Here is a 12,343-nt window from a genome sequence, read left to right on the forward strand (position 1 = left end):
GTTTGGTCACCTATTTGGCAACAAAAATATCAACAAAGTGGTCCTATCCTAGGTCTGTGCTTGCTTAGTCAAGACATGGGCTCAGATCAGCCACCCTGTTTGTCTTAGTTTTTCATCTGTAAAATGGGCTGGAGAAGGAAATGGCAAACCACTCCAGTATCTTTGCCGGAAAAATCCCAAGTTGAGTCACCAAGAGTTGGACACAACTGAAACAACAAAACAAAAACAAACAAAAGGTGCTTTAACTAGATTTGGGGATTTCATCTATTAGAAGGGTTCTCAGTGTTTTTGAATTTGGTACTTTTTGCCCAGTAATTGTACTGACACATTGATATAGTAAAAATTAGTCCAAGAGATAGGTCAACAAACCCCAATACTTTTCTCCATTAAAAAAAAAAGCACAAACAATACAAATGCATCAGGCAGCCTTGTTTGTCAGTACCATACAGTTGAATGAATGGTCTGTTGATATGGTTTGTTAGTACATATATTTTGGAGAGACACTGGAGGTAGATAATAGTAAGTTAGGTCAAGAAATGAACAGGATGAAAACAAAAGGCTATATTGCATTTTGGAAATAGCACAGAGCTCTCAAGGACAACAAGCTAAAACAATAACTGATCTTTTAAACATAATTTTTATTTCATTGATGCTATGCAGTTGGGATTCATGGACCTCTGCAGTCTTTAAAGAATCAAAATTGAGGGTATCCCAAAGGACTGTGAAGAGACACATGATGAATGTAAATAGGCTGCAGAATAGACAGATATAAGATAGAAACTGTGCTAGATTTGGAATCAGGAATACTGAGTTCAAATCTTGCTTCTGACACCAGCTATGTGATCCTGAACACTGGACTTCTATTTCCTCATTAGGAAAATGAGATTGTCAAACTCAGTGACCTTTAAGGTACCTTTCAGGTCTCAATCTTTGATCTTATGATCCTAAGAATATAGCTAATTCTATGGAATTAAAGGACCTTTAGTGGTCTTCTCATATACATGACTGAGAGATATCTCATTGTTTAGAAGTTTGGACACTGAACTCTGAAGCTATGTCTTATCATACGTGTCATCTTAGAGTTTGGTAGAGTTTTACACAGAAACACCTTGACATTGTTGGACATTGAATATACATCTCCTAAGATTTGTATGTGTTAACCAAAGAGTATTTACTTACTAACTAGAGTTAGACCTAGTAACAGAGTCTGTATTTATCAGTAGAACAGTAATTAATGTTTGGCCTAATGAATATGTATTGATTACATTTGATCATATAATTTACAAGAAAATGAGGTAGCAAAAATGTTGTGATAAAGAAAACCAGATGAAATATTTGCACAAATTGAATTCTCTGTCAAGATATATTATATTATAGTCTTCATTTATTGGAATGAGTTGAAGGGGAGGATATTATTACAATTGGGATGAAAATGCTCAATTTAACTTTTTTTTGGTAAAATGTTAAAGTGGGTAATCATCAATTCACTTGATAGTCACAATAGTGACATTAATCATAATGATTTAATTCAATGATAATGTGGATATAAGATGCAGTTTCAGAAATTCTAACTTAATTTACCAAATAATTAGCATAATGTCCTTGGAAAAATTGGCCTCTAGTCCTGAACAATATTTTAAATGGTAAAAAATGTTAATTTGATTGGTGCTACAATAATAAGATAGAACATTATAGTATTCATCTAGATGTAATGAGCAATTTCACTGTAATTTGCAATTTTATAATAGAGTTTGGGGAGATTTGATTTTTTGTTTAACTTTGCAGAAATTAAAAATAAAATATAATAATTTAGTAACAGTACAGAGCATGATAAATAATGATATTATTTCATAGATGAATCTGAAATACATTAATTTTAATTAATGTATTTTCTTTCATATTGTATATATGTATTTAGATATAAAAATATAATTGTTCAGTTATACTATGGTGAACTTATCATTTATTTTGGAGATTGAGTACTTAGAGTCAAAAAAATATTAAAATGCATAACTACAATTATGGCGAGGTGACCAGGGCTTTCTTATGCTGACGTGGATGGGGTTGAGTAGGAAAGCTTCCATCCTTCTCTGTCCCTCAGTCTTCTGCTATTAGAATATAGTGGGTTACTACCCACAAAGTGTTCTGCTGCTTTCTTAGTGCAGGCCTTCTCTGCTGCTATACCTTTCGACATGTCCCCAGGAGATGGAAGGCTAGAGATCCTTGGCTCTTAGCCACCATCCACCTCCCTTCTCAACTGAATTTGCCTGAGTTGTCAGAATGGGAAAGGAACTGAAAGAAAAAATTCCTTCTACATACATTTGGGGGAATATAAGGCCCAAAGAAGGGAAAGTACTTGGCTAATACATAGTTATTGAGTTACTGTAAGAGCCAAGAAGTTAGCAAGGTCTCTTGAGTCCACTTTTCCCTCGGCTGCACAACTCAGTATTTAGCAAATGAGAAGAGATTTTAGTTAGAATATGAGTTTTTTGTTTGCCATAAGAATAATTTTAATTTTATGGATTTTCATTTAATTTAGTGAGCTGAATCTTTTCCTCAAAAGCATATATTTGCAGTTGATGATATGTTTATAGTCATAAGTAGAAATTTAATTTTTGTTGTTAGTTGTTAGCAGTCACTTATTATCAGATATTATCCCTAAATTCAAACATTATTAAAAATATAAATTGGATGTTTTCTTCTCCAGTGATATAAGCCTGCATACGTCACACTGAATTAAATGGTAACATGGCAAAATAAAGATGGGATTGAAAGGAGGCCTAATTAAAAATTCGATTTAAAAAAGGAATTTAATGACTATCCTTTGAGATTGATAGAAATACAGTAAATCATAGGCTCCTTGAGGACAATAACTGTGTCCTTATTTTCTTTGTATCCTAAGTGCCTCAAACATACTAGGTGCTTAATAAGTGTTAGATGAATTGAATTAAATTGGAATTCGTTGAGGAAATATTTTAACATCTAAAGTTAGTGGATTCACATTACAAACTTGTAATTATGTGCCCATTGTCAGTTAATTGAATAGTTAGGAAGAACCTTAGAAATTGATCTAATAATTTAAGGCCAAAAGTGTTTTCATTAAAATATTATTTTCACTTTCTGCATTTTTCAACAACAAAATATCAATTGAGTACACTCATAAAACTCTATAAAGGTGACATCACTCCATATTTTTTAGGCTTAGGTGTACAAATAATGATGTCAGGAGGCTATTTATGTCTTCCTAGTGACTCTTCTAGCAGCTAATTAGAATATTGTTCCACCAAATAAGGAGTCAGAGGAAGGATTTGGTGTGGATGGCCATCGTTCAATAGCAAAGAATTTATTAAGCGCCTACTGTGTGACATTGTGCACTGTGTTAGGCCCAGGAAGGCCAAGACAATAGTGAAGTTGTCCCTGCCCTCTAGTGACTTAGAAAGTTTTTTTAAGCAGGAAAGAGGATGTTTACATAAATTAACAATTTCATAATTTTTTTCTTAGATCAGACCTGTCACTTCATGAGTGTAGGAAGCTCCAAGTGGGAAAAATCCTTCTACTAATGCAGGTCCACACTTCTTCTGAAACTTGAAGTCTTAGAGATCTGGTAAAGGCTTGAGAGGTTGAGTGACTTGTCCAGGGACCTAGTTCTTCCCCCCTGAGCCAGGTCAAAATGTCTAGAAAAAGTTCTTCCCTGAGAGTAAGTGGGTGCTTTGGCTCCTCCACTGAATAAATGCCAGTTTGTTAATTCAAAGCAACAGGGAAGTAATTTATTCCAGAATCTTGGAAGAATTGCAGTGTTAAGTCCCTGAAAAACTTTTGCTATAAACACCATTGTGTCTGATATATTGAAGTTACTGAATCAAATGCTAGAAGGCTCTAATCTCCTCTCTCCAGGGATCTGACACCTGATTTGGGATTTTTGTTCATCCCAGCTGCAATATCACTCGTCACCTATCACTTACAGATGGAAATGATATGTAAATCAGCCTATGGCTGTCACACTTTCTGTACACACAAGAAAGTATCACTAACATTTTATTTCTAGTCCATTTTCTGGAATTGTATGAATATTATACGTGACTGACTTTTACAATGAGATTGGAATTTCTATGATAAGTGCATGTTTGGTAGGGCTAAAGACCAAAGGCAAGCAGAGCCACTGAGAACTCCAGGGGGAGTGAAACCTTCAATTACAAATTGAGCTTAGGAGGTTCTACAGTTATAGGGATGAGGGGGAAGGTAAAGAAGAGTCTTCTTCAACCAGGGATTCATCAAGTACTTGTTCTTAAAAGACCTGCCAGACAGAATATACATTAGGCTGAATGTATAAGATAGCATAGTATCAACCTAGATAGGAATAGGTAGATCAGGGGTGGGGAATCTGTGGCCTCAAGGACACAAGTGACCCTCTAGGTCCTTAAGTGCAGCCCTTTGAATCAAAACTTCAATGAGCAAATACCCTTAATAAAATGATTTGTCCTGTAAAATTTGGACTCAGTCAAAAGGCTGCATCTGAGGACCTAGAAGGCCACATGAGGCCTCGAGGTCATGAGTTCCCCACCCCTGGGGTAGAGACTGAGTGAGGACAAGAACTAATAGACAAACCACAGAAGGGAAGAGGAAGCTCTGAAAGACCACACTCAAGTATCGTAACTGGGAAATTGGAGGCCAGAGGAAGAAGGAAATCTGGCAAATCTAAGGGGTATGGTAGAAGAGCTGAACTTGGGTATGACAGCTGCAGCAGGTGAGAGGGAAGAAGTTTGACTCACGGCCACTATGTGTTTTCTTTTTTCTTTCTTTCTTTTCTTTTTGCAGGGCAGTTAGGGTTAAGTGACTTGCCCAAGGTCACATGGCTAGTTTTTGTGTTTAGTGTCTGAGGTCAGATCTGAACTCAGGTCCTCCTGACTCCAGGGCTGGAGCTCTATTCAATGCTCCGCCTAGTCACCCCAACACTATATGTTTTCTATAATAAGGTAGAGCTATAAGCAGGGAAGCTAAGGAATGGTGCTACATCTCTTAGAGGGAAGAAGCAAATTCTAAGACACAACTGTAGGCATCCTCTAAATTTAGACACCTCAAGACACCACTTTAGTGGAGACCAAAGTTAGTTTTTGAAACTTGTCACTTTTCCCTTTGGTTTACCTTAGACCCCTCCCTGTTTTACCTCTAGAAATTGGCAGTAAGCTTTTAGAGAGAAAAAAAAAAGAGAGAAAACGTGTGCTTACTCTACAGAAAGTGAGAAGGGAGCTATGATTGAGGAAAACCAAACAAACCAAACAAGGATGAGCAAGTTCAGAAGCTCATGGAATAATCACAGTAACTGACTCAGCATTGAGCCATGTCTTAAGGAGGCAGCTAGGTGGTGCCATAGTGCATAGAGTGCTGGGCCTGGAGTCAGGAAGACCTGAGGTCAGATATGGCCTAGGACACTTTCCTAGCTGTGTGACTATGGCCAAGTCACTTAACCTCTTTGCTTTGGTTTCCTCAACTGTAAAATGGGGAAATAATAGCAGCTGCTTCTCATGGTTATTGTGAGGATCAAATGAAGCAGTATTTGTTCAAGCTCTCAGCACAGTGTTTGGCACACAGTAGACTCTTTTTAAGGAATTTTAAAGTGACAGGAAGTCTAGCCTAGCAGAGTCAAAGAACAACAAACCAATTAATCATGGTCTGGTTTATACATTTAGCATGAATATAGGTGTGCCTAGAGCCGGAATTCTTAACCTTCCTTGTGTCCTGGACTGCTTGGGCAGTCAGATGATACCCTGTGGATCTCTTCGGAGAGTAATGTTTCTAAATGTATAAATAAAAAAAAATAGGATTACATATCTATATGTATATATTTGTATATAACATACATATAAATATATAATTGTATATATACATATATACCCTCCTTACACATGTACACACACAATTTATGCATGTTTTTAAAATAAGATCATATACTTCAGGTTAAGACTTCTAGCCTAGAGGACCTGTTGAGTGTGCTTACACACCCTGCAAAGGTGCATACTTTCTAGGCATGCCTATGACTATGAAGATCAACCATTTACTTCATTAAGTAAGATCCTACAAGCATATTACAATTGCCCTTCCTCCTGTCTGTCTCAGAGTCCTTGTCTTTATTCAAAACTCAGCTTATATGCCACCTACTCTGGGAAGACTTCTTCAGCCTTCCCAGAAGTCATGATCTGCCCCTCCTCAATTTTCCTTGCAGTGTATTTATGTGTATATATGCTGTGTTCTAGACAAGTACAGGGTTTTTGGTTTGCTTTTTTTCTCCCCAGCTGCTAGCATAATGCCTGGCACATAGCATGTTCCTAATAAATGCTTATTGAATTGAAATTATTGAACTATAAGTCTGGGTCATTATGCTAAGTGAATAACATCAAATTCCTATATAATCAGTTGGATCTATGGTCATAACAATATGGGTATACCCTGAAGTGATGCCTCCATATCTCATGTAGTTCTTTTTTATATGCTCACATGGGGTTGTCCCCCCAAACGATAAGGGCCCATCCCACTTTTTCCTAATATCAGAACTCTTCTTGGCACCTGATCAATCACAGAGTTAAAAATTACATTCTCTACCAAAGCTTTTGTTTCACCGTTTCTGGTCTGTAATGTGCTGCAGCTTGGTCCTACCGGCTGCTTGTGTCTCCAGTGCCCTTTAAGTGTTTGACCTCAGGCCTTCAACAATTATAACATCCTATGACTCAGAGCTCTACAAGGTTACCAGAAGAATATTGGTGTTAAAAAGAAGGGTCTCTGTTCTAAGGACAAGTTTACGGTCCTTAAAAATAGTGGTGTCAAACTCAAATAGAAACTGATCCCTTTAGAGAGCACATTGACTTAGAAAACTATAAATTAACAATAATTTAATTTAATAATAATTTAATAAAATAGATTTAAAAATACAACATGGATAAACATTTTTAGCACCAGTGCAATATTTACAGCACCCAAGACTACGATAAAGACCATGACTATAAATATCGCATGACATTCAATTGCAAGATATACCAAACTCTCCAGATTGAGGATAGAACTGAAGCATTTATTTAGACACCAGAAAACTGAATCCCAAAACCAGTAAGCCAGTGCCCTCATAGTACCAAAGATATTCAGAAGCCATAATAACACTGAGAGGCAGAGCATCTTTCAACTTTCCCACAAACTAATACAAGATCAAGATCTACTCAAGAGCCTATCTGACTCCTTGCATGAGCGTCCTCTCTCCCCCACTGTCTCACTAGCTCTGACTACCAGCTTCCTGTGGGCTCTGCTTCCATCAGCAAATATCTTCCATCACAGGCTCCATCTGATTACATTCAACCTATTAAGGGGCAGAGTTTACTTTCAAAGTAGGGGAGGTCTTCAAACTTCTCCCTAGGTCTATTAAGGGGCAGGAAAGATCTTTAAATTCCCATTCTCATTATATCATTTCCCACTATATATATATATGCACATACGTAGCACTTTTTTGAGGCTATTTGGGGTTAAGTGACTTGCCCAAGGTCACATGGCTAGTTTTTGTGTTCAGTGTCTGAGGTTGAATTTGAACTCAGGTTCTCCTGATTCCAGAGCCAGTGTTCTGTTATTCACTGCAACACCTAGCCACTCCTCCCCACTTATATTTTAATCTGGTCCCTAATACACTGGGGAGTTTTACTGCATTTTGAGGCCTATTATAATAAGAAAACTTTGCAATTTTCCAAAGAAAACATACCCAACATTTCTCTTTTTAATAAATTCTGGATTCAGGGACGGCTAGGTGCCATAGTGAATAGAGCACCAGCCCTGGAGTCAGGAGGACCCAAGTACAAATCTGGCCTCGGACACTTGACACAATTACTAGCTGTGTGACTTTGGGCAAGTCACAACCCCAATTGCCCCCCCCCAAAAAAAGCAAAAAAATACATTCTGGGCTCAACTCATTGTCCATTTGTAGTGTCTATGTAAGAAATATAGGAATTAGAGAGAAATTATTTATATTAAATAAATTGCACTAAGACTTTTAGGATACCCTGGATAGATACACACATACGTAGATACATGCAGTCAGTCAACAAATATTTATTTACTACAGAGAAAGTAGCATAGGAGCTGAACCTTGAAAGCATGGATTCTGAGTTGGAGATATAAGGAAGGAAGCCTTTGAGGAGCTCACATTCTAATGGCAGGTGTACCATGTTAAAAATGCACATACAAGTTATATGGAGAGTAAATGGAAGGTGATTTCTGAAGAGCGGGAGGCACTGAGTGGGAGTATGGAGGGATAGAAAAGACCTGCAATAGATGGGACTTGAGGTGAACATGGAAGCAAAGAGGAGGGGAGGGAAGGAGGAGAGAAAGGGAGAAGAGGAGGCAGCAGAATTCCAGGCTTGGGAGCCAACATGTAATGTCACAAAATTAGAAGATAAAGTATTATTTGGGAAATGGCGAGAATTCCAGTATTGCTGAGTTATAAAGTATGTGAATGGAAGTAAAGTGTAATACCACTGGAAAAGAAAGAAGGGACCATGGTATAAAAGGCAAATTTAAAAGTCAAAGGATGTGATATTTGATCCTAGAGATACTAGGGAGGTGTTGGAATGATAAATGTTGAATATGTAGTTGGTCATGTACAACTGGCACTCAGCAGAAAGACTAGGGTTAGATAGACAGCCATATGGACAGAGATGATAATTAAACATCTAAACTGATGAAGTTACCAAATTAGAAAGGATATGAAGAAAACAAAAAGAAGGTCCAGGACAGAGCCTTGAATGAAAATGAGGAGATGTATATGAGTGATATTATGAAAATAGAATCAAGACTTGGCAACAGATTCTATATGTGAACTTAGGTGACTGTAAAGAAGGTGTTATTCCTGATAGCAATATAGAGAGGTGAAGCTAAGATGATGGAATAGCAGGAAGAATTAAAACACAACTCCCCTAACATAACTTCTCCACAAAGACTGAGAAAATATTCCTGACTAAATTCCAATCAGGAAATTTTAAAAAATCACAGGAATAATTTTTCTCGCCCAAGTTTGCAGAGGGAGACAGAGAAATTGGTGGCCACTGGGTGCATGGTTTGGCTAGGAACTGTCTGAGTATTTGAGCACCCAGGGACTAAAAGAGGAATAAAACTGTGGCCCAGGTCAAGAAGAGTATACAGACCTATACTTGAACAACCTCATGCAGGGCGTAGGATCAGATGCCAACTTACATCTTTGTCACACAATCTCTTCAAGAGGAGAAAAGAAATGGAGAAGGAAAGCATAAGAAAATAAGATGGAGGGAAATACACAATTCATAATCATAACAGTGAAAATGAATGGGATGAACTCAGTCATTAAACAGAAGATAATGAAATCAACTAGAAATTAAAATCCAACAACATGAATTTTAATTTTGTTATATGAAATAGTCTTAAAGATGTACACAGACTTAGAATAACAGGCTAGATCAAAATCTGTTAGGTTTCACCTGTTAAAAAAAAAAGGAGGGGTAGAAATCATAACATCAGACAAGGTAGTAGCAAAAACTGACCTAGTTGAAAGAGAGAAACAGGGAAGCAACATTTTGGTGAAAGATACTATAGACAATAAATTATAATTATCAATAATATATGTACCAATAGCATAGACCTTGAATTCTTTTTTTAAAATTTTATTTTATTTTTATCAAATGCTTTCTTAACTTCTAGTTTACATAATTCATTTCTACAAGATTTTGAGTTACAAATTTTCTCCCCATTTTCCCCCTACACACCACCCCAAAATAGCAATCCCACTGTATATCCCCTCTTCCAATCTTCTCTCTTCCATATCTTTTCCCATACCCCCTCCGACTTTCCAGTGGGGTACGGTAAATCTCTATGCCCCGGTGTCTGTATATCTTATTTCCCAGTTACATGTAAAATAATATTAATAATAGTATACACACACACACACACACACACACACACATATATATATATATATATATATATATTTCTTTCTTTAAACATTTGATTTTAATGCTTTGAATTCCAGATTCATTCCCTTCCTCTCTTACTGGGAACATAAGCAATTCAGTATAGGTTGTACATATGTAGCTATACAAAACATTTCCATAGTGGATATATTGTAAAAGACTGACAACATTTCCTTCCAATCTATTCCACCTCCCACTTGTTCTATTCTCTACGTTGATCCTGTCCCTTTTCAAAAGTGTGTGCTTCCAACTTCCCTACCCGCCCCCCAACCTGCCCTCCTTTCCATCATACCCCTCTCATTCCCTTTCCCCCTACTCTCCTGTAGGGTGAGATACCCTATTTAGTGTGTATGTCATTCCCTTCCTAAGCCAAATTCAATGAGAATAAGGTTTACCTATTCCCTTTTGCCTTCCTGTTCTTCCCCTCCATTGTGACCATTTTCCATTGCCTCTTCTATATGAGATAGTTTACCCCATTCTCTCTCCCCATGTCCTCTCATTATATTCCTCTCTCACTTCTTAATTTCGCTTTTTAAGTATCATCCCTTCCTATTAAATTGGTCCTGTGCCCACTATCTATGTATACCTGTACACATATATACACACATTCACATATGTATTCATATGCCCATATACCCTCCTATATAGATATATGTATGTATGTATATATATATATGTGTGTGTGTGTGTGTGTGTGTATACACACATTTATATTCCCTTCAACTATTCTCATACTGACAAAAGTTTCATAAGTTACAATTATCATTATTCCATGTAGGAATGTATATAGTTTAACTTTGATAAGTTCCTTGTGATTTCTTTTCCCTGTTTACTTGCTTCTTGTATCTGAATGTCAAATTTTCTATTCAACTCTTGTTTTTTCATCAAGAATGCTTGAAAGTCCTCTATTCCACTGAATGACCATATTTTCCCCTGAAACATGATATTCAGTTTTGCTGGGTAGGTGATTCTTGGTTTTAATCCCAGCTCCTTTGCCCTCCAGAATATCATATTCCAAGCCTTTTGATCCTTCAGTGTAGAAGCTGCCAGATCCTGGGTTATCCTGATTGTGTCTCCACAATATTCAAATTGTTTCTTCCTGGCTGCTTGTAATATTTTCTCCTTGATCTGGGAACTCTGGAGCCTGGCTATAATATTCCTAGGAGTTTTCTTTTGAGGACCTTTTTCAGGAGGTGATGGGTGGATTCTTTCAACTTCTATTTTGCCCTCTGGTTCTAAAACATCAGGGCAATTTTCCTGGAGAATTTCCTGAAGGATGATTTCTAGGTTCTTTTTTTTGATCATGGCTTTCAGGTAGTCCAATAATTTTAAAATTATCTCTCCTATATCTATTTTCCAGGTCAGTGGTTTTCCCAGTGAAATACTTCCCATTGCCTTCTATTTTTTCATTTGTTTGGATCTGTTTAACAGCATTTTGATTTCTCATAAAGTCACTAGCTTCCATTTGCTCCAGTCTAATTCTGAAGGAATGATTCTCTTCAGTGAGCTTTTGAGATTCTTTTTCCATCTGGAAAATTTGGCTTTTTAAGGCATTCTTCTCCTCATTGCCTTTTTGAGTCTCTTTTGCCATTTGAGTTAGTCTGTTTTTTAAGGTGATATTTTCTTCCGTCAGATTGTTGACTTTCATTTCATAATTTTCTTACATCGTTCTCATTTCTCTTTCTAATTTTTCCTCCACTTCTCTTATTTGGTTTTCAAAATCCTTCTTAAGCTTCTCTATGAAGTGTAAACAGCTTGTATTTTTCTTGCAAGCTTTTGGTGCAGGAGTTCTGACTTTGCTGTCTTTCTTCTGTTCCATGATTTGATCCTTTCTGTCCCCAAAATAGGAGTGTAAATTTGAGTTGCTTTGTTTGCTTTGCTGCCTTTACTTGCTCATGTTGCCTCTCATTTACTTGACTTTTGGGCTTTTGCCACAGTAGGACTCTGCCACCAGACAGGGGAGCTTCATCCCAAACGCTGAATTTTTCTCACCTGCTGAAGGTATTACTTGGGTGCCCTCCCTGAAGCCTTCACAAACTCTGGCAAGCTGGTCGCACACCCCAGGACCTCCATCCTACACCACAATCAAGATCCAAGTAGGTTAAAGCAAGAGCGATTACCTCTCAGACTGGTCACTTGGTCCCCGTACAGTGTGTAGGCCAGGAGCTGAAGCTGCCATGTAGTGATGGCTGCATGGCTGCTGTGCCTCAACTGCTTCTCACCCCCAGGGACAAAGACTCACCACCCTCCCAAACTACTGCATCCCAAAGTCCACACAGCACTGACCTATAGCTTTGTCCTTAGCATGTATGGGTTTATAATTCTGGAAACTTCCACAGCTGCTGGTGATCTGACATCCCTCCAGCTGGTGG

At 37.5% G+C, this 12,343-nt stretch overlaps 1 long non-coding RNA gene across 1 annotated transcript in view; it reads left to right on the forward strand.

The window, feature by feature from the left end:
* LOC138150626 (uncharacterized) overlaps positions 1–12,343 on the forward strand; it is a 105,745-nt gene that overhangs the window by 23,802 nt on the left and 69,600 nt on the right. The window lies entirely within an intron of this gene.

Source organism: Petaurus breviceps, unplaced genomic scaffold, assembly GCF_028583685.1.
Source record: "Petaurus breviceps papuanus isolate PSGF00001 unplaced genomic scaffold, PetGlider_PUasm1.0 90881, whole genome shotgun sequence".
NCBI classification, from domain to species: domain Eukaryota; kingdom Metazoa; phylum Chordata; class Mammalia; order Diprotodontia; family Petauridae; genus Petaurus; species Petaurus breviceps.